The sequence below is a fragment of the Vicugna pacos genome, unplaced genomic scaffold (genome assembly GCF_048564905.1).
Source record: "Vicugna pacos unplaced genomic scaffold, VicPac4 scaffold_120, whole genome shotgun sequence".
Lineage (NCBI taxonomy): Eukaryota > Metazoa > Chordata > Mammalia > Artiodactyla > Camelidae > Vicugna > Vicugna pacos.
Genome location: NW_027328800.1, coordinates 1 through 23,943, shown reverse-complemented (window position 1 = coordinate 23,943; position 23,943 = coordinate 1). Strand labels below are relative to the sequence as shown.

The 23,943-nt window shown below is 46.7% G+C and overlaps 1 long non-coding RNA gene across 1 annotated transcript; it reads left to right on the top strand.

Moving 5' to 3' along the window:
* Positions 1-2,227: 2,227 nt before the first annotated feature.
* Positions 2,228-3,616, top strand: LOC140695016 (uncharacterized). Its single transcript, XR_012070693.1, has 3 exons — positions 2,228-2,393; positions 2,800-2,907; positions 3,420-3,616. It is a non-coding gene; the product is annotated as an uncharacterized lncRNA (long non-coding RNA).
* Positions 3,617-23,943: the final 20,327 nt, after the last annotated feature.

The following is a 23,943-nucleotide window of genomic DNA, read 5'->3' as shown; positions in this document are numbered from 1 at the left end:
TAAAACTAAGCCTAGAAAAGAGGGCAAAGGGTTAAAGCCAAAAGGACAGATCTTCTATGGAGTCAGATTTTTTCTTTTCTATTATACTATATTCTATTTTTGTTTTAAGTATATAAGAATAAAGTTTAGCCTTTTCCCATTTTAAATTGTGCAATTTTAAGGAGCATTAATTGCATTCACAGTGCTGTGAGACCAGCACCACTTGTTTCAGACTATTTCCTTCCTCAAAGTAAAAGCTTGTATACAAAGAGCACCCCACGTCCTACCTCCCCCAGCCCATGACAAGCCCTAATCCCCTTTCTCTCTCTATGTCTTTACGTATCCTGGAGGTTCCCTATCAGTGAAATCGTATAAAAGGTGGCTTTTTTTTGGTTTGTCTGCCCACATATCTTAAGTAGGGACGGGTGAATTATTATTTTTTTTGTTTTCACGTGAATTAGCATTTTTGTATTTTGAGAGGAAAGTCCAGATGGATTAAAGATGAGACGTACCAAATGAAGCCCTTTTAGTAACTCTGTGTATAATCTTGGGGTAGGCACTGCTGTTCTAACTGTGAAACCAGAGCCAGAAGGGAGATGCTTAGCTCTTCTTGTGGCAAAATAAATCCAAACAAAAGCAGAAAACAAAGGCCAAGAAAGACAGCTGGAAAGACAAACCACAGCCTGGAAAAACCTTTCCTCATGACCCAAGATCGGAAAAAAGCTTCACATCCCTGTGGTCCAAAAAGCTCTTGAAGCCCAGTGTTCTGAAAAGAAACAAAACACACAGAGTCAGTTCCAACGAGAGGCAGTGCAGGTGGCCGGTTTGTACTGGAGATGCTTGACCTCTCAGGTGAGGACACAGGCAGACAGACAGACTGCAGAGACAGCATTGGCCACCATCACCCTGGCAGGTCTTTAGCCCGGTGACAACCAGCCCTGGTGACAACGTGAGCAGGCAGAGGCCCCAGGAGGTACCCTGGAAGGAAGAGCAAATGGACGCTCCTCTCCGGCAGAACAAGGTGTAGGATGCATCAAAGTGCCACAGGTGCATCCCTTCCCTAGCAGTGCTGAGCCTTAGAGAAGATCCCACCAAAGTGCTTGCACAATTTTCAAAGATAATGTTTCTTCAGTAACATGAATTCAAAATAATCAATATGTCGTCAAGGGATTTTCAGAAGTGACCTGCCCTGGAACCGTACAATACACACACATAAATACACACATATACACATAAATATATACACACATACATACAGGAAAAGAGACAGACAGACTGAAACACAGAGAAGCAGGGGGAGACAGAGAAACAGAGAGAGAGACAACTCAGAGAGGCACTGAGAGACAGAGACAGAGAGAAGGAACACTGGAGCTGGTAATGAGTGGAACTCACATACATTTTCACAAGTCAGTCTATGTGTCAGAACCTGGTCCCAAAGTCGATCCACCCTCCAGGGGAGGGTGTGGGGATCCCACAAGGGTGTGGGGATCCCACAAGGGTGTGGGAACAGAAGGCAAAAAATAGGAAGCCATTGTGGGGCAGCCCACCACAGAGGCCGAGATGGGACACTGGGCCTGTATGTCAACATGACAGAATGACCTAGGAGGTTGTATGCCAGAGCGGACGATGTCAGAGTTGTATTTAATTTCGGTCTCACGACTGTGAGCGGGGAAGCAAGCAGCAAGGAAAGTGACTTTCTCCAGACCCCAGGGCAGACCCCGGCCTGTGTGGGGTGTGCTTTGCACTCCGCCAGCCCTCTGTGGGTTCCTTCCTTTGCTGAGTCTGTGCACGATCTCCCTGTGATGCCAGCCCATGGGGGTGACAGATGCAATAGGTGTTTCTAGGTCTAGAGACAGGATGGCTTCTCTAGGAAGCAGGGGCCAGAATGATCCCCACTGTGCTGATGGGGGATTGGGGAGACCCTGAGAGGCACGTGGCTTGTCCAGGATGATAACACTGCTGAGTAGGGGGAGCCAGGTCTGAACCCAGCTGTGTCTTCAGAGCTGCGGCACTGGTTGCATCCAGGCCTCCCCAGGGCTATGGGGGGGGCTGAGTTGGTGTCACTGTGTGTGGACATGGCATGGAGTGAGAAATGAGAGATTGGAAGCCCAGAAAGGCCCTTGAGGAGCTTTGTGTCAGGAGGAAGCTTGGAGAAGTGGACCCCAGGAAGTGACCTCACTTCCCTGGCAATAGAGCCCAACAGAACTTGGAACCGAAGTCACCAGGCACCCGCTCTGTAGAGAAGTCCCTACTCAGCTCACCTGGTTGGAGACAGAGGCATGTTCTGCTGCATCCCATTATCCTGAGGCCACAGGCCCCGGAAAGCCCTCAGCGAGGGTCTCTACCAACGCTGCCGGCACTGGGTCAGGTCTCACCCAAGGCGCCTCTGGCCTTTTGGCCAGAGAGACCCAAAGGTAACACAGGGAGGCCCAGGGCAGGCCCCCCCAGGCTGGGCCACCACTCAGATCACATCCAGGTAGCCACACGGCCCCATCCTGCCTGGTGGAGGTGGAGCAGTCATGTTGGGGATGGGTATCTGCCTCAAGAAAGAGCAGGACAGAGGCCTGGGGGCCCGGTCACGTAGACAGCCCAGGACAAAGCTGGCTGGCTGGGATGTGGAGAGCCGGGGAAGGGTCCTGCCGCCCGAGGTGGAGCCCATGCTCTCTGGGTATGCATTTTCCCTCCCGGATGTCTGAGCTGAACAAGGTTCCGGTCTGATCTAGCAGCAGAGGGTAGAGTCTACAGAATCAGGAGTGTTCCTGGCCGGGAAGGACTCTGAGACTTCCATGCTGGGTCAGCTGCTGGTCACTATCATTGCAGAGCCAGATACCACATGTTGAAAAGAAGCTGATGAATAAGAACACCAACGCCCCCTCCCCAAGTGAAGGACTGGTGTGTCACTCTTCTGAGGGCCAGCGCAGACTCCTGGTGGGTCTGGATATGGAGGGGTCCCCACCACCATGGCCCACAAATCAGTGGGGCAGGCCTCCGACCCAGACATCACCCAGGGCTCTCCCAGGGACCTACCCGGGGCTGACGGGTAGCTCAGCACACCCTGGTCTGACCTGGAGCACCGTGCCCACCTCGCTGCAAGTCAGGTGGAGGACCAGGAGCCCCCGAAGCAGAGACCAAAGGTCAGAAAAGCAGGGCTGGTGTATGTGTGTAGGTGAGGGTGGGGCGAAGGCTGGGCCACACAGGGAGGTGTCCCTAGAGGCTACTGTTGGGACCAGAAAAAAGAATGGCCTCAGAACACCTGTCTGGAAATATTCAGTCACAGAATACATCCTGTGGGCACTTTCTGGGTGGGAGCTGTCTGGAAAGCTCTGGGAAGATTTCTGTCCTTGTAGAGGCACATGGAAAGGGAGGCAGGTGCGTAAATTTTTCCTCTCTCACAGCATGAGATCTTCCACAAGACTTAAAACTCTCTCCACTTCCAATAGTTACAGAGGAGGCAGGGGCAGGGGAAGATGTCAGAGACCAAAAATGGGACGAACTGGATCCAGCAGGAGACCTCGAGCTCCCTCCTGCCGCTCCTGCAGCTCCTCCTGAACCTGCGTCTGCAGCTGGACTGCTGGGCAACGGAGAAATAGTTCAGGCATCACCACCACCTGGGGTAGAGTCCCCTCTGCACCCACCCACACCTTCTTCTCCAAAATGTTCTCCAAAATTCCACCGCCAGTCCCCCCACAAACTTGACGTCCCTTCCGCTGGAGATGTTTTTGTTTCATTTTCTTTAGTTTCCTTTGCTTGTTTCACATCATTTATGACATCCTTTATTTTTCTTTTTAGAGTTTCATGTAATAAAATGTAGACTTTTCCCCTTTTAAATTGTGCAATTCAGGAGCATTAGGGGCATTCACAATGTTGTGCGACCATCACTACCATCTAGTTTCACACTATTTCTTTCCTCAAAGTGAAACCTTGGATCCAGAGCATGCACTCCCCTCCCTCCTCACCCAGCCCCTGACAACCCCAAGTCCTCTTTCTCTTTGCGTGTCTTTACCTCTACTGGTTGTTCCCTGCCAATGAAATTTTAAAAAAGGATTTTTTCCTTCCTGCCCACATGTTTTCACCTGGGGCTGAGGATTTTTGTTTGTTTTCACTTGAAACAGCATTTTTATTATTTTCAGGGGATATGCAGGGGGATTAAAGATGTGATGCACAAAATGAAGCCCTTTTGGTAACTCTGTGCATAATCTCAGGGTAGACACTGCTGTTCCCCCTGTGACACCACAGCCAGAAGACACAAGGGAGATGCTTAGCTCTTCCTGTGGCAAAAACAAAACCAAACGAATCAAAAAAATTAGTAAAAGCCCAGAAAAATTGCTTGAAAGGCAAACCACAACCTGGAAAATGCATTCCTCATAACCCAAGGTTGGAGAAATTTTTCCCATTCCTGTAGTCCAAAATCCTTTTGAAACTCAGTGTTCTAAACAGAAACAGAACAGACATGGGCAGTTCCAATGAGAGGCAATGCAGGTGGCCAGTGTGTGTTAGAGATGCTTGACCTCTCAGGTGAGAACAGAGGCAGACGGAAACACTGCAGAGACAGCATTGGTCACCATCACACTGGCGGTTCTTTAGTCAGGTGACAACCAGCCCTGGTGACAATGTAAGCAGGCAGAGGCTCCAGCAGATCCCCTGGAGGGAAGAGTGAAGGGACGCTCCTCTTCAGGAGAACAGGGTGCAGGACGCATCAAAGTGCGACAGATGCATCTCTTCCTCAGAAGATCTGATACTTACAGTTCATCCCGCTAAAATCCTTACACACCTATTCAAAGATGCCTTTTCAAGGGTGTTCATCACAGCACTGGTTGAAACAGTCGGAATTAAAGCAACAATAATATTGATGGAGAGGGGATGGGGTCCATTCGTTCTGGTTCATGTGGATGAATGAATGCTGTTCAGTTGGAAAAGTGGGTGCCTGGTCTCAACCCAATGTCAAGGGAGGCCTCAGGGTGGAAGTATGCAGACCCACTCTCTGCATCCAGGGTCCCATCTGCACGACCACATGTGTGTGAAATCAATATAGATGGAAATTGATCTGATTGTGAGTGTGTGAGAGACAGAGATGGAGAGAGACATACTGAGAGACACAGAGACTGAGACATAAGCACCAAATCATTCATGACAGACACCGCTGTGGGTGGGAATTACAAATCACTTCTTTTTTAGGCAATATTTCAATTTTTTGTACTGTGTCTGTATTACTCTACTAATTCTAAAAGGATTAAAATCCTATGCTAATGTGACCCATTCATTACTCATCTATGGAGTAATTAAAGTACATTAATCCTATTTTTAAAAGAATTTAAAGCCTTCTCAGGACTCAGTTCCATTTCAGCTCAGTGGAAGCAGAGGTTCTCCAGGAGGTCGTGTCTCTTCTGAATCAGCATCCAATACAGGTGAGCAAGAAGTACCCAACTTGGACACTGAAGACTACAATAGATGAGAGAGTCTGTTGAGAGAAATTAAGACCTAAATTCAAAGAGAATAATCCCATATTCATGGAGCAGAAGGCTTCATTCTACTAAGATGACAAAGGTCCATGAATAGATCTAAGGATTCAAAGAATGCCTACCCAAATCCCAGGTGGTATTTTGCAGGAATTGACAATCAATCTAAAATTCACGTGGAAAATCCAGGGGGTCAGAATACATGAGTGAATCTTGAAAAAGAAGAACAAAGTTCGAGGAATGGAAAGTCAGATGGAACCCACGGTTAATACAAAACCTCTTTAAGCTGAAGATAACTGAGATTCAAAAGATGCAGAAGAAAACCTGTCATGGAAGCCAATTCTCTCCTTTCCCTTTTCCCTATTAAGTTAGGTTGATAAAAAAGCCTTTAACTTTCACCATTTAACATGGTAGGTACTTTTCTGGTTGGCTCCTGCGTGTGTATAAATAAAACGTTTCTCTCGTTCATCTCCTCTTTACTTCTGTGGGCTCTTTGGGAGGGACTCTGGATTATGGGGACCTGCTCTTTTCTCACCTTCTTTAGTGACATCTTTTGCCCATGGTGAAGTTCTTAAAAAAAAGAAAAGTCTCATTGGTTTTGGGTCAGATTTGGAACATGTATACCTTTGGAGACCCCCTGGAGGAACAAGGGGGTTCAATACTGCCTGGAGAATTCACTTGTCAAAATGCCTAACAAGACGCTATTTGCAAGGTTTTTTTTTTTAAAGATTCTTACCCTAAAACAAATCCCCTATCTAAACCTCTTGGATGATCAAATATAAAGAAAAAAGGAGAATCATGTCTGGCCTAAGAACACTTGCTTAACAAAACAGAAGGACAGAATCAGTTTCAGAGCAAAAATTAAAATGCATTTATACCATCAACCCTCCCACCCTTTTGTACACTGTCCTCATGTAATCTGCCAGATGGCCCCCTGGAGAAGGCCCTTTGCCCGGAACTCGTGCTCATTTTCAGAGCTCGGCCAAGCGGGAGGTTGGTCCCCAGGGTCTGAGAGGGGCTATGTGTGAAATCTTCTCTGCTGAGACCCAGTGGGCTGAAGGGAACTGTGTTCTCTGAGGGAGAGAGAGCACACCGAGCCTCTGTGGAGGCATCTCTGAGATCCTCCCAAAGGCACACATCTCTAACTCTGGACACGGGAATTTTTGATTAGCATCTTAGTTGGAAATCTCCTCCTGGATAGAAAGAAGCAGATTCAAGATGTTGCAATTGGATGGGCAGGTCGGCCTCTCGAATTAGTCGATGAGGAGGACACGCAATTCTCTGCAGAAGTAGGAACACCCATCCCTGCTCGGCTGACGTCATGTACAGAGAAACAGACGCGACTCTAGGGGGAATTCAAAACCCACCAACCTTTCTTACCGACGTCAACATCCCCACTTTATTCTCCTGTCAGGTCTCTGCACAAAAACTGTGGCTCATCCCCAAATATCACATACCCATCACCCTGTACCACTCTGTGTCTGTGTCCAACTCGAGCATTAAGGCCTGTGACCGTTACTGTTAATTCGTGTCCCCCTTTCTGCCCGTCTCCCGCCATCATCCCAGTCCAACCTCGGTGTCTCTCTCAAGGTCAGCAGTACTCTTCCCACTGGCTTCCCATCAGCTTACCTTGCCCTGCTTCCATTGCTTATTCCCCATACGTTACCCACAAGGGTCTTATTAAAGTATGAATCAGATCAAGTTGTTCCGCATTGCAAAATACTTTTGTGATTTTCCATTGTATTCAGAAGGATATCCAGAGTCCCTACCAAGGCCCTATATGATCCGGGCCCTCACCGATCTCTGCAGCCTCAGCTCTCACCGTTCTGCTCCAGCCCATCTTCACCGCCCCGATGGTCCCCACCAGTACAGCTGCGTTTCTAACTCCAAGTCTAGTACTTACACTTCTTCCGGCCTGGGAGGCCTTTCTTGTCTGTTACATACGTGGCTTATTCTTTTGCTTTATTCAGGACTTTGTTCAAATTATTTACCCTCAGAGAGGACTTATCTGACCAGATTATTTAGAATAGCATGCACATATTTCCTATTCAAACATTTTCCCTCCTAAAATGCTTTATGTTTCTTTGTGGCAATTATTAGTACCTGGTAGTACATCATATATTTATTTGCTTACTGGTTTACTGTCTGTCTTTCTTACTAGACCTATATTCATGGAACCACCAATAACTGTTTTAACCAGTAACTTTCAAACCACCTTTAAATGAATTCTTTTATAAGATGAGAATTTCAGAGGCTTCCACGGGTTGCTTAGGGGAAAAAAGAAAAAGGATTCAGGTTGAAATAATTTATTAAGGACCTGAGAGTTGGTTATTTATTTTATACATAGTAGTGTGTACCTGTTAATCCCAAACTCCTAATCTAGCAAAAGACCTAGCTGACTACTATTTTTAAAGGAATTTTTTTTCTTTTTAAACTGGGGTTGTTTGAGATCTCTTTTCTTCTTCATTATTTTTCTTTTTTTAAAGATTTTTTCTTATTATTTTTTTACATTGAGGTTCCGCAAATTGAATCCAGCATGTACTCTACCCCTTGAACTATACCATCCCCTCCAAAGACAATTATTTTTATACTTTGACAATACCATATTGAATTAAGATTTTTGTTCCATTTTCCCTTCATAGAGTTTATAACTGAGGGAGAGAGTCAGAGGAAGCCCTGGGCTAACCCTTCCTTCTCAGCGGGTCACTACACAGCAGAGGAGCTTGGCTGTCTCCAGGCCCAGCTCACCTTTCTGCTCTGAGGGCCGACTCAGGCCACTTCTCTTAAAAGCGGCGTGTTAGAAGCAGCAGAAAGCCAACTAGCGAGCAACAATGACAAAACTGACCCACCTGCAGTTGGACATCATCTGCTCTGAAACGAACCTCTTAAATTTCTTCTTATTAGTGGATGGTTTTCAAAAATATTCCCAAGGAGATGAATCTCACTCCATTTTTCTGGATTTCTTAGGCCTTCTATGACTTTAACTGCAGGCTTCATTTTCTGCACAACATCTGCAGGGAAGCCAGGCAGAAAACGTGAACAGACCCTGCAGGCCGCGGCTGAGGCCTCCCGTCAAACATCCTTGTTGTGCAGAGCCTACGTTCATGGGACCAGTTTCATTACTGCTGTAATTAGTTCTTGTCCAAGTGTCCCACCGGAAATGTTTCTAGATAGAACGTGGCCTGACGCAGATGAGCAGTGGGGATGTGGGGTGCAGATGACACACAGACTGGAAGGAGAAAAGGGAAATGTTTCTTCAGGCTTCAGTTTGGAAGATTTCTGATTTTTATATGGACATTAAACTTGGTCAGGCTGAAGCACCATTTGCTCTAAGACGGGGTGATGTACACGTATCCCTACAACTTCAAAAAATATGTTGAAGCTGGGCGTAACAGCCTAGGGGACAGACAGCTTTGAGTGACACCTCCGTTCCAGGATGCCTATGATCTAGGGCTCACAAAGAGGAAAAGAATACACATATTTTGCCTCTGTAGTTCTATGTGAAATTATTTTGACGCTTGCTGGATGGTGTAAGTTCAGAGAGCATGTAGTCTTTCGTACATCGCAAAGACGACAAGTCTTCTTGATGAGTCAGCAGACTGTTTCCGATGGCCCGGGGTCTATGTCAGACATTAGCTGTCTAGACAAATACCACACAGCCCCCCATCCCTCAAGGAGATCACAGTGTGTCGTGGAAGGGAAAAATTTAAATAGGTTTTCAAAACAATTTGGTAAGAGTCACTTTGCATCATATATACTATATGTTCAGAGGGGCTCTTGCACTGCCTGGGGCTGTGTTCTAGAAGGTAGGGAAGGTGTCAGAGAGGAAATGCTTTCTGCACTGACATCTGACGGATTCCAGCAAATCTCTAGACCAGGAGAGTGCGTGGTGGGGACGGGATTCTCAGCAGCTTGCGTGTCTTGTGCAGACCCCTGGTCATGTCTAAGAGCACTTTGCACTTAGGGAAGGAAGGTCAGTGAGGCTAGAGGCTGTGAGGAACTAACGGAAGCTGAGGCTGAAAAAAAGCAGCAACGAGGTGATGAGAAGGTGTGACGTTAAATCAGAGAGCGTGGACTTCCTCACACATGCAGCGTGGAATTCTTTGCGGTTTTAAGGAGGAGAGTGACACAGATTAGTCATTAAAAGTGAGCAAAGTGGATTGTTCACTCTAAAGTACAGCACTGGGGAGACTAGAAAGGGGTGGGAATTAATGCAGTGGGGAGCGAGGAGCAGGGACTTAGTTGGGGGACATTAAGGAATAGAATTGTAGTACTGATGGGGGTGAGGGAGTGGAAAAGTAAAGGAAAACTCCCAGATGTTTGGCACAGAAAAGAGATGGGACAGTGATGCCATTGTTTGAAAAAGTAAAACTAGTTCTGGGCGAGTGTAAATCCAGACAAACAGAGCTTGAGATTTTTATGTGCTAACCAAATGTGAATGTCTACTTGTCAATTAGAAATATATTTCTGGGACTGAACTGAGATGTCCATGCTGGAAAAGATTTGACAGTTAATCATTGGACAGAGAGCAGTTGAAGCCATGGGAATAAATGCCACCCACTGACAGTTTACCAAAGAAAAGGGAAGGAGGGCACTTCTGGTTCAGAAAATATGGCAGGCCAGAATCTTGAAGACCCACTCACTTAAGACACATAAAAACGTAGGACAAAATGCTGCCAGTGTTTTCCTGCTTTTTTTTTAAGGGCACGTTTATTGTGGTATGATACCTGTACAATAAAATACACATATTTCACATGTACTACTTGGTGAATTTGATAAATGTCTACACCCAGAAAACCATAACCACGATCAAGATAGCTAACATTTCCATCACTCCCCAAGAGGGGCACTTTTCGAATCCCCATATTTATCCCTTCCCATCCCCTTCTCTCCCTGTGAACCGTAAGTTTGTTTCTCTATGTCGGTGGGTCTGTTTATCTTCTGTATTTAAGTTCATATGTTTCTTTTTTTGATTCCACATATAAGTGATATCATATGGCATTTTTCTCTTTTTCTGGTTTACTTCACTTAGAATGACTATCTCTACGTCCATCCATGTTGCTGCAAATGACATTATTTGTTTTTTCATGGCTGAGTAGTATTCCATTGTATAAATATACTACTACTTCTTTATCCAGTCACCTGTCAATGGACATTTGGGTTGTTGCCATGTCCTGGCTATTATAAATACTGCTGCTGTGAGCATTGAGGTGCATGTGACTTTTTGAATTAGAATTTTCTTCTGACATATGCCCGGGAATGGGAAGGCTGGATCATGAGTTAAGTCCATTTTCAGTTTTTAAAGGAACCTCCACACTGACTTCTCTAGTGACAATGCAGCCCATCTTGTGAAAGCAGAGCCATGCTCAGAAAGTAATGGGTATTTCTAAGGGCCAGACATGAAGTGCAGTGAGTGTGGCCTGTTCAAGAATCAGAGGGCAGTCTGCCAGGGCTGGAGGAGAGTGACAAGGGAAGTGTGGTACAGGTAGGAGCCAGACCATGTGGGGACATGGCAGGCTGGGATAAGGAGCCTGGACTTCCAGTAATCCCTTGGTAACTATGGGGCACTGGTTCCAGGACTCACCCTGAAGTCAACATCCATGGATGCTGACGCCTCTTGTATAAAATGACATAGGACTTGCATGGGACTCATGTACATCCCCCCATCTACTTTTATATATATATACAAACTTTTTTTATTGAGTTATAGTCATTTTGCAAAGTTGTATCAAATTCCAGCATACAGCACAAGTTTTCAGTTATACATGAGTATACACATATATTTGTTGTCACTTTCTCTTTCACTGTGTCCTCCTGTGTACTTTAAGTTATCTCTAGATTACTCATGGTATCTAATACAACATGAATGTTATGTAAGTAGTTGCCAGTGTATGGCAAATTCAAGTGTTGCTTTTTGAAACTTTCTGTTTTTTCAACAATATTTTCAATCCACCGTTAGTTGAATCTGCTGGATAGGGAGGCCCTAGATATGGAGAATCCCCAAGCTCCTCCTTCCCACATCCTATATTTTCACTGCAAGCACTGAAGGGGTCCAAACATAGAAGAGACCCATCTACCTGCTGGAAACCCTGAGGATTTCCGTCAGCGTATGTAGAGCAGGAGAGAAGGTTTAGGGCCAACTAGTGGGAAAGGAGGGCCTGCCTGGAGAGGATGGAGGAAGGACAGTAGTGGAAGCCATCACGTACTCTTACTGGAACTAGCTGACAGCAGTGAGGGACGCCAAGGAACTGGGTACACGTCACGTGTGGGGCGATCCTGGCCACCAGGTGCAGGGTTCACATAACTGGGACCCAGTATGCAAGATCAAAATAACAAGGAGGCAAAGGGGCTGCCTCAGTCCCAGGATCCTGACAACGGCCACAGCGACGTGACCCCAGCTAATGCGGTTCCCCTAGTGAGCCAGAAAAACGAAACTCTGAGCCAAGATATTGCAGATTCCACTGCAGCCACATGGATAACTAGATCTCTAACCTGACAAAATGTAACCACCAGAAACAGGAATCTTTCCTTTTCTCTTCCTTTGGAACTTTGGACAGGGAGTCACAAATCTTTGACGGGAACCACCTATAAACCAATAGAGAGCTCACTTTTTCAGGAATAAGCATGGAGAAAAAGAGTGGGGTGATGGTTTAAAGCAGAAGTCAAAGTTGAAGCCCATCTGAGAAATGGTAAAAACATGTTTCTCAATGAATTCGAGTTATGGCAAAAAGAAGGAGGAAGGTTAAGGAAATCTCTATTAATATCCATTCACCATAAAAGACTAGCCAGCCATAAAAAGACAACACCTTAAATTAATAATTTTTTTTTTTTTGGTGATGAAAAACAATGCCTTAATTTAAAACAAGGCTTGGGCCATCAACAACACTCTGAGAATTGTTGACGAGGAGAACATAAATCTGCATATAGATATGTAAGTGTTCCAAGTCCACCACTCAAAAACAATTAGTCAATCATGTGTCCAGTTGATTGGGAAATCCCAATAAGTAAATAACTCAAAAGTGGGAAAGACATGGGATTAAATAGTGGTAGTGAGCAATGAAATCCAAGATGTATATACCTATATTTTCTTTGTTAATGTAACAAACTTAAAGCAACTGTCTAAAAAGTAGTAACTGGAGCACACAAACACACACACACACAATTTAGAACAACAGAGAGGTAAAATATGCTAAATTTATCATTATTGAGGAACAGGATCTAATAGATTATTTCATTTTTGAGACTCTTATAGGAATACTGGTCCAATTGCATAAAAATTTATGAACTTAGAGGTGATTTATAAAGATTTAGAGAGAATTTTCTTTAAGAGGCAATATAGCTTCCAAATCACTGAAGAGAAAATTAACAATAAAAAATTAATTAATCTAGGTAATATGGAGTAACACTGACCATATTTACCACCCTAAAATAAACCACAAAATGGATAAAATATATGAAGCAATGATTTTTAAGACACGTGGAAACGATCATCCACTAGGACCTTGCCTTGCCACCTCGATACCAAGGCTCCTAGGCCTCCTACTGCCATCACAAAGGATGTCCACCAGGAGGCGACATTTCCTTCCTCTGCTCCTACTGCAGAGCCAGTCCTGAGCAGTCCTTTTCCAGGTGTTGGCAGGCAGCTCCCAGAAGTGCTCTCGTGGGCCTTGGTCCCTTTTGGCCACCAGCAAAGGGATCAAGGATGAGCAGTGAGCCTCCTTCCTCATCCAAGACCTAGGAAACTATCTGACTTCTGAGCAGCCCTTCACTCTTGTCTGCTGTCTGGTACTCTCCACCCGGCTTCCCGAGTCCCCGGCACGGGCAGCCTGCACGCTGGCCACAGCCCATCAGAATCTGTTCCCCCGCCAAGAGGCCACGCATGATCATGAGCAGGGCTCCAGGCCTCTGGAGCAGTGCGGCTTGGACTGGGTCCTGGTCCTGGGCACGCGAGCTCCATGCCCTTGGTTGAGTCAGTCAACATCTCTAAGCTACAGTTTCCTCATCAGTAAAATGAGGACATAATCAATATGGAAAAAAAAACAGAATCTGAGGGGGACTAAATTTCTGGTGATTGAAGATAATTTTAATTTTGATTTATACAGCAAAGGACATCATACAATTTTTACTACATCGTATTTCTAAAGGACAGCTTCTACTATTAAAAGTAATGCATGCACGTACACACAAACACACGTGCAGACACACTGGCTCTAGTCCACATACATCCCCACGGGCACACACACATGGAGTCATGTACCACCCACACACCCATAACATACGCACAACCACACACATCCTCAGGCGCACACACACACATAACATACAGAACCACATACATCCCCAGGTGCACGTGAGCACACACAAACACACAGTCATGTACAACACACGTCCCCAGGTGCGCGCGTGCACACACACACGTCTTACACACTTTGGCGTTATTCTAAATCAATTTACAATTGAGGGTCACAGTGTCCATTGTTTTATCCACTCAGAAGGTCCTGACTTTGGAGCGTGAAGCAGGAGCTCTCCTCTCTGGAGATGGTCTTTACCAATTACAGTCTCAGTAGAGCCAACATAACTGCTCTGGACCTTTGGAAGTGCAGGCCAGAGCATACCTGGGAGCTCACATCCTGTACATGTAAACATGTTAAGTGCAGTAGGTTCTGAAGTCCTGCCTTTACAAATATACGTTCATTATAAGGGGGAAGACCAGGTTCAAATTTAGAATTCCAAGACACAGGGGAGTCCGGCAAAGAAAGTGAGCGTGTGGGGAGAGCTGATTCCCAGTCTCTGACCACTAGCCTGATCCTTTTCTTCCCAATGCTGGGTCCATCCCTTGCCACAAGTGGCCTTGGATGTTCACAGGGGGACACTCAAAACTCACATTCGGGATCTGCTCATACCCTCCATACATACAGCTGCCCTTTGGCCTCTCTGTGAGTCCTGGGAATCTGAGCTTCCGGGAGAGCCGGTGCAGGCACTAGGAATGGGTCAGGGGCTGCTGAGACAGGGCATCTGGGGTCCTGGGCTTCTAGAGCATGGGATGGAGCCAATGACCCTGCCCCCTTGGCCCTGCTGACTCCACCCCATGGAGGGCGTGGCCAGAGGAAGTGTCAGGGCCAGAGGGACCCTCTGCAGTGCAGGACCCAGGGCAGCGGGCCCCCTTGCCGGGGTCTAAGAGCAGAAGGCCTAAGGAAAGGTCTGAAGAGGCTGTAAGGTATCTTCATTCCCATTAATTAAACAAAAATAAAAGCATACCACAGGCGTGAGTGGAAAGGGATTTGTTAGAACAAGGGAAGGCACTTGCCAAGGTCTGGCCATAGAGGGCTGGTGGGTTTGTCAGGTTGATGAGGAACCAAGAGGCTGTTAGTCCCTTCTGGGTCTAAACACCTCTTGAATTCCTCCGGGTGACACTGAAATGCAGTGAGACACGGAACTCTCTTAAGTTGTTAAAATCTTCATGGTGAACCATTCAACTCTCTCCTCATTCTTGGCTGCGAAAGCACGATAAACACAGGCCAGAAACTCATCAGCCTGTTGGTTGGTTCACTATCCGTCTGGCGCCTCCTCTTGTAGGAGCCTTTATCACATCACCCAGGGCTGACCCGGCTCAGGATTATAGCTGATTTTCCGCAGGTGGCATCACTTGCTAGTGACATGAAGCAGACACATTAGCCACCTCCCAAACACTGAGGCTCCTCCTGGGAGGAGCCTTCAGACCCCCAATCCAGCCTCTGCACCACGATGTTCCTTAATGTCACTACCGGTTTGCTGCCTTGGCCTCTAGCTTTGACCAGATCCTCGCCAGATTGTCGATAAATATCACCCATATACCACATCTAAGCTTGCGGTCCAGATGTGACCATGGTTCTTATTTTCTTCCCATCGATGGATTGTTTGATCTTTGTGTAATCATGTCGACAGCAAGGCCAGTACAGCCCTCTTGAGGCCTCCCCGAGCCGCCTCTGTGTATAACTGTCCTAGCACCCCAGGGGATCGGGTCTGAAGCCTGGCACTCAGACACGAGGATGTCAGCTGGAGAGACAGGAATCCACTCCTGCTGTGGCTTCTGCTGTGGCTCAATGTGGCCATAAAAACGGATCCCACAGGCCCTGACGTCACTTGACTCACTGCAGGGATGCTCCCACACTGCCGCGTTCCCCCAGAGACTGAGGGCTTTCTGCTTGTTCTGGAAGGCCCCACCCCCGAGGGGACACTGGGTCCAGTGGAGCGTCCAGCCTGCTTCCCCGCCAGCCCTTAGGGCCTTTGTGGGGCCTGGAACATCAACTAACCTCCCCTTAGGGACCCCTTTGTCCTTTGCAGCCAACAGACCTAGGTCATAAGCACTTTAACTCACCTGAGGGTGTTTTCCTCACTTCAGGGGCAGTGAGGACTGGGCTTCTTCACACTCCAAGTGCCCCCGGTCTGGATGCAGACAGTCTGGCTCTCCCCCCAGTCGTGCAGGTTCCGGCCACACCTCCTGCTGGTCACGGAGTCTGTGCTGTATTCTCTTCCAGGACAACAGGTGCACTCTGCCCCCCGCCCCGTCCCCACCAGCAGTGGCAGAGATGGAGGACAGGCGGGTGAGCTTGGGCCTGAGACACTGCCCTGAAATCAGTGCCCCAGAGGCCGCTGGTGACTAGAGGGACCACGGGGAAGAAGGCAGCATGGGATGGGAGGGGGGAAGGTTCAGGATAACGAGATGAAAAGGGGAACAGATAGCACCGTGAGGACCTCGACCATGAAAGGGAAGAAGATAGACAGTGACAGCTGGAGCGGTGTTGGCGTTAAAAGCTGCGGGCATTTTCATTTAATTTTATTAATTACCATTACATATAGTGACATATTTTTATTTGATTAAAGATTAGGTGCCATGTCATATAACAGGATATAGTATATTATTTATTAAATAATACATAATAGTAGATATACTAGCATGTTATGTTCTGTTTATTTATTATCAGATAGTATATAATACATATGTAGTTATTTATATACATAATATATAATTCATGCATCTATATAATATATAACACATAACAATGTAGGATTATGAATATTATATTTTATAACAAGATTACATAACAATAATGATGTAATATTATCCATTGTATATCTTGGCTCATGACACATTCTCACCTTAGGTGCCTGTCAGAAGTATTTATGTATTAAAATTAATATTATAAGAAACAGTTGTGAACCTGTCACCCAGCACCAGAACAGGACTATTGACAGTGACATACTGTGTCCTATCCTGCCCTAGGCCTCTTCTCACAGGAAGTAACCAGCATCCTGAATCCTGGCTTACACTTGCCTTGTGTTACTGTCACACACACAACATTTAAGATCAGTTAAAACAAATGAACTGCAGGTACATGCAACGAAGTGGATGCATCATACACCCTATGTTAAATTGAAAAAGTAAGCCCAAGAAGGTAGCCTATAGTGTGCTAAGCTTTTAACTGTGTCTATATATGTCAACTAAACTCACTAAATTAAGAACAGCTACAGCTAGAGTCCAGGTGGGAGAGGGACAGATAAAAGGTGAGGTGAGCAGATTTGCTGCAGGTGAGCGAGTTCCCTTCAAGTAACATGTCATTCTCTCTGAAGCAGGAGGCAAGGCCATCTGCTGGGAGTCAGGGAAGAGACAGAGGGAAGCTTAGAGGTGTGCAGAGAGCATAGAATGTTGACACCACTGTGTGGCAAGTGGGGAAATGTGCTCACTAGAGAAATCCTGGAGGATTGCCTGGCAGTGGCAACATGCTGGGCATTGATTTGTAGTCTTAGAAATCTGTGCTGGGAGAGCCTGCTGCCTGCAGGCTCAGAACAAATAGAGCTGGGTGAACCGAGATGGAAGTCATCCTGGTGAGGAAATGAAAAGATCAAGGGTCAAGGGAGTTTTGTTTGTCATAAAGAGAGTGCTGACTGTGGATGCAGAGCTGGAAGGTGGGGAAGTGGAAGTAAGAGGAACGTGGACAGGTAGGAAAGCAGAGGAGTCAGTGCATGATGCCCCAGTGAGGGTGAAGGAGGGCCAACGAGGCTGGTGGAGAAGCAGCTGGATGGCTAGAGTTGGGCACATAAAGGAGAGAGGCTGGACCTGGGGTGGAGACACACCCGGGTATGAGCCCGGGGGTAGGGTGAATGGGAGGTGTCTGGCTCAGGCTGACGGAGAAGAAGACCCTACAATGACCATACTGGGTGGTGGAGGGAGAATCAACATTGACGTCTTGATGGTAGGCGGTGAGGCAATACAGAGTTGGTGGTCCAGCTGCTCCTGACTGAGGCAGATGAGCAGTGAGGCCAGGGTGGCAGGCACTGCTAGGAATGGACTGGGTTTTCCAGGTGTTCCCAAGAGAGGAGGAGAAATCACCTCATGGGGGAAAGTGAGCACAAGGAGGTCAACCCAGGCTCCTGATCAAACGGAGAGTGTGAGGGGGCAAATCGTCAACTCCAGAGATGGTGGCCTAGGAAGCAGGGACCATGGGTGAAGTGAGGGGACACTCAGAGAAGAGAGAGAGATGAGTCTTCTGGGTGTAGGGGGAAGAGAGGCCCCAGGACAAAGGAGCACAGGGGCACAGTGATGAGGATGGACTGGCTCTGTTGTGACACTGCAGGAATGGCTGGATCTTTGTCCTGAGGGCTTAGTTTGGGGGGGCTACTGGCCTCATGAGGGCCCCCCTCTCAGCAGCCTGGACAGATGCTCCCGCTCCTGATAGCTCTGTGGCCACCACTGTTCCCGGAAGGGCTCTGCCTCCATCTTCTATCAGACATTCCTGCCCAGTCCCCGACTGCCAGCGAGGGAGCCTGGGCCTCAAAGCCGTTTGCCGTGGAGGGACACAGGCTCCTTGGAGAAGCAGGCTGATCTTATTTTTCTCCGTAACCCACGGCCTAGCAAAGCGCCAGCCTATGGGTGGGCCATTCAGGGGCTCGGATACTTCTTAAATTAACTCAAAGCAGTAGAATAGCAGAGCTGGAGGAAGTGACCACTGAGCTCACAGAGTTCACTGCCCACACCCCCATTCTACAGATGAAGAAACAGAGGCCAAGCAGCCAAGGTCATGCTGCTCTTTAATGCTGGCCTCTGTTGGGCATACCAAGTGATGAGCTGCACTGAAGGGCCTGAGAGGGGGCTCTGGGGTCAGACAGCTTGGGTTCAAGTCCCACCCCTGCCATTTACTAGCTGTGTGATTAATGACTGTCCTTCCTGTAAAGTGCCACCTCATTTGTTTGTCATGAACACAGAGTTCCTTGAACAGCAGGACAGAATTCTTTAAAGGTTTGCTGTTGCTTTTGTTACTATTATCACCAAGTGAACCCTGAAATGAAGAACAAAGACAGCAAGATTTTTTATTTTAAAAGATTTTAAAATACGATGATGACTGTTTGATTTAATCTATTCAAGTTTGCATTTGACCATTATTAACAACTGCACAATGGATGACTTTTGAGGAAATGTTACTTCATGTCTTTAATTCTCACTAACTACACAGGCTATTCAACAGGAAGCAATTTTTTTTCCAGGAAGAGGGACAAAAAGTTAACAATATCTCTGTACCTCTCGGTTCCCAGTGAGTTGGTTGTGATCTGTCAACCCAACTTTGGGGAAATGCCCTCTCCTCCTGGGCTCGCTGCACTGCCACGTGGCCTCCAGGGGGCGATTTACCCCCACACGAATCCAGTATCTTGGTTCATATCTTTGCTTCAGATCCCTCAAGGACTGCCCATGCACCAGGGCCCCATCTGCCCCGCCAGTCTCACCTGCTGGCCTCCAGGAAACTATCCTGGGTCTCAACCATCCTCTGTTCCTATGCCCGCCCCACTACTCTTCATTTTGTCCTTCAAGTGTGGGCTCCTGTGGCTTGCCACCAAGCAGGGGTCTCCCAGTCCTCCACCTTGGGGAACTGCATCGTCCTGCACAGTGCCTAGCGAAACTGTGTGGAGGCCGGAAGAATACAGAACAACAGGTGCTCAGAGGGGCTGCCTTTCCCACTGCAGGGGCCCTGGAGAGCTTTCTCCCAGCTGGTTATTCACAGGCGCTGAAGCTGTGGAATCTCGATCTTACCAATTTAAAGGGCATCATCACTAATTACAAAAGAAATCATTTTTTCAGTAGCAAAAGGAGAAAAGACTTTGTGCCCCATGCCCCCATCTTTCTTCCTCCGCCTTCAGAGGTGATTCTCACTCTCTGGGCAAGGGTAGAAAGCAACAAACAGAATATTATTTTTCAATGATTCTTCTTTCCCACTCTGAAGATTGCATCCCAAGACTGATGAAGGCTAGGATGGTTTGGCTTCCCTGTACTGAGTATTCAGAGGCTCAGGGTGGAGGGGGTTAGGGAGATAATTCAGCATTATGGAACCAAACAGAGACATTAAAAGGTTCTACTCTAAACAGAAAGGAAGCAGGATGCTATAGAAATGGGAAAACCATCATTGGAAATGAAATAACGAGTTACAAGACAATAAACATGAAGATGTAAAAAAGAAAAAGTATATCAAAATACAAAAAGGTGGGAAAGGGAGATGGTAGCAAGAAAAGATAGATTTTTTTCTCTTTCTTTTTCCTTTTTCTCATTATTCTTAGGATGTGTTGGAGCCTACGTGATTATCAATCTAAAGGAAATAGATATGATAATGGGTTGATATACTTGAAAAATAGGGTAACCACAAATCGAAAGCATATAATAGAGTTGAAAAAAAAAAACCAAAAAAGAAACAAACTCTAAATGGCTTAAAGACTTAAACATTAGACAAGACGCTAAAAAACTCTCAGAAGAAAACATAGGCAAAACATTATTTGACATATATCTCAGCAGTGTTTTCCTAGGGCAATCCACCCAAGCAACAGAAAATAAAAGCCAAAATAAACAAATGGGACCTAGTTACACCTATCAGCTATTTCAAAGCAATAGAAACCATAAGCAAAATGAAAAGACAACCTATGGAATGTGAGAAAATATTTGCAAAAGATGAGACTGAACATGGCTTAACTTGTAGATTATAAAAATAGTTCATACAACTTAATAAGAAAAAAAAATAAACAACCCAATCCAAAAATGGGCAGAACAACTAAACAAGCAATTCTCCAATGAAGATATACAAATGGCCAATAGGCATATGAAAAAAAGGCACAATATCGCTAATTATCTTAGAAATGCAAATCAAAACTACAATAAGTTATCATCTCACACTACTCAGAATGGCCACCATTCAAACATCCACTCACCATAGATGCTGGAGAGGCTTGGAGAAAAGGGAACCCTCCTACATTATTGCTGGGAATGTAGTTTGGTGAAGCCAATGTGGAAAACAATATGGAGATACCTCAAAAGACTAAAAAAAGACATCATTTGATCCAGCAATCCCACTCCTGGGCATATATCCAGAGGGAACCTTAATTTCAAAATATACCTGCACCCCAATGTTCACAGCAGCATTGTTTTCAATGACCAAGACATAGAAGCAACCTAAACGCCCACTGACAAATGACTGGATAAAGATGTAGTATTTAGATATAAAAGAATATTACACAGTTGTAACAAAGAAGGAAATAATGCCATTTACAGCAACATGCATGGACTTGGAGATTATCACACTAAAGTGAAATAACTCAGACAGAGAAAGACAAGTAACATATGATACCACTTATATGTGGAATTTTTAAAAAAGATACAAATAAACTTATTTACAAAACAAAAACAGACTCACAGACTTAGGAAACAAACTTAGGAGTTTGGGATTAACAATTACAAACTACTATATGTAAAACAGACAAACAGCAAGGATTCACTGTAGAACACAGGGGAAAATGTTCAGTATATTGCAACCTATAATGGAAAAGAACCTGAAAAAGAATAGACTATGTATATGTACAACTGAATCACTATGCTGTATACCTGAAACTAACAAAACAGCTGTATATCTGAAACTAACTAAACATTGTAAATCAACCACATTTCAATTAAAAAAAAAGATAAGCTCTAAATAGCTGTATTCAAAGAAAATCTTCAAATCTTACCTCCTACAAAAAGTAAAATGGGAAGCTTGAGCAGGACCAAATTATACTGAATGAGAGGTTACATACCTTCTCCAGCACGTGGCCCATGGTACACATACATCGTGTTTTCCTTCAGGTAAGAATGGCCCTTACTGCCCAGGGAGCGAGTCCTGCTGGGACAAGGCCTCTGTGGCAGTGGCCTCCTTGTCACCGCTCCATCTCACCAGAAGGCCAGGGTTTTCAGAGGGGAGGGAACACAGAGCTCATACACTTCAGATATATTTCCTGAGAAAAACTGTGGAAAGACCAAATTCACCTGCAGTGCAGGAAACATGAGCACGGCCCCTAAGCAGACTGACAAACCCGAAGCAAGACGGCCCGATGTTCACATCGGAACCAGAACAAAAACCGTCTGGCCCCAGTTAAACGATCACCATCTCACCTGCAATGAACTGTTCGTACTCATTCTCAGGGATGTTTCTGTTGAGACTTGAGAGATCAAAAAAGTCAGACCAGGGAATCCGGACCTGGTGGATGTCCAGGCTCTGCTAATGGTAGAGGCGGCCCCAAGGGGGTATCACCAGCACCGACTCTTCCATTTTCAGCAGGGTCTTCAGGAGGAAGGCGATGTGGATACAGACGCCCCTACGGAGGCTGAAGCCCTCCGGAGGGTTGACATAACACAGAAGGTACCTGGCAGGGAGCAAAGGAGAGCGGGTCTTCAGAGCCAGGTCTCTGCACAGGAATCCCGGCTTAGATAGAACAGATACAATGGGAATCTCTGCACAGCACATGGCCTAGACTCAAGACACGTTCAGCAGCTTCTGGTTTGTATAGTGGAGGCACTGCCCCCCGATCTCTGTGTGGCCAATTATTTCGAGTCCGGGAGCACATGCAGAAGACATCTTGGCATCTGTCTATCAACGCTAAGCACCTGACTAGTACCTGAGCACCCGTTCTCCAGGGAATCTCAAACTTCTTGGCCTAAAGACCCCTGTACACTCTTAAATACTGAGGACTTCAAAAGGCTGCTGTTTATGTGGGTTAAATCTATCAATAGTTCCTGTGTTAGAAGTTAAATAAGAACTTTAAAAAATGCTTATGATTTCACTTAAAAATAATAACAACCTACTACATGATACCATTAATACTCTTAAGCAAAAAATAAGTATATTTTTCTAAACAAAAATCATTAATGAGAGGAATAGCAGTGATTTTAATTTCTGAGAATCTCTTTTGGACTGGTGAGAGCTTAATTCTATCTGCCTCTACATTACCTGTTTTGTGATATCACAGACTAGGTTTTCCCTGGAAAACCCCACAGGAAACTCGGGAGTGCAAGAGTGTGCAAAAGGCAGGTGACTTCCCGGCGTTCCTACGAAAATAGTCTTGCATCTCAGGGGCCTCGGACTCACTTTGATAACTGCTGCCCTACCCTAGGCGAGACTCTCCTACACAAGAGCCAGGCAAGTGTCCTGGCTTCTTTAATGAGTTACCGCAGCAACACCCCTCCCTTCTCTGTGTTAATGTTTCCCACAACCTCCATTACTGCAGATGAGGATGTAATCCTCAACTGAGGCCTCTAATCCCAGAAGACTACCAACCTTGAAAGGGAGGGCCCATCTACCATCTCTACACCCCGCACAGTCTATTTTGAGTCAAGCCCTAGATAACTGCTAATTGACACTGACCCTTGTCTTATTCCTGAGTTTTAGCGAAGGAGCCAACATCTGGATGGAACTGAAATTTCCCTGCTGATATACAAGGCTGATAAACCACCCTATTCCAACATCTGATTCTGGGGCTCTTCAAAACGCGGGTAAGGCCCCGCTTCATAAAAGACGGGTCCTCCACCTGCCCTTCCCAGGGGTTCTGGGAGGCCGCGGCCACGCAGGGCTACCCGGACTCGCGGTCCAAGCCCCAGAGCCCGAGGGGGAGGAAAGCCGGAGGCTGTGCCCCAGCCCTGTCCCCCCCGCCCCAACCCGCTCCCCGGCACCACAGCCCTCCCCGGCCGCCACACCAACCCGGATCCCACCCCGGTCCATGTCCACTGGCCCCGCCAACGGCGCTGCCGTACGTTTACCGTCTGTGAGACGCCGCCCCAGAAAGGATGTCGGCCGCCGACTGACGCGGCCAGAACTAGTGGCCCGGCCAAGCAAGCCGCCATCCCCAGCAGCAAACACCGCCATGGCCCCGGGCAGCTGCACACTTCCGGAGCCCGCTGCCTGCCCCAGAAGCGCACGCCAGCCCGCGAGGAGCGCGGCGTCTTTATCCATGGCAACGCCGCGGGGCCCTCCCCTAGCGCTTGCGTCTGCGTCCTCCCGAGGCTAGACGTGCAAGGGCAGAACTTTCGGAGCCAATGGGAGCAAGGGCGCGGCCAGGACGGGGGTGGGGGGAGGCTTATGGGGCAGCTGGGTGGGGCCGGGGCGGGCGGGGCCGCGCGGAGGTCCTCAGCTGCAGGTGGCACCGGCCGGAGGCTGGGGCAATGCTGCCAACAGTGGGCGGGGCGGCG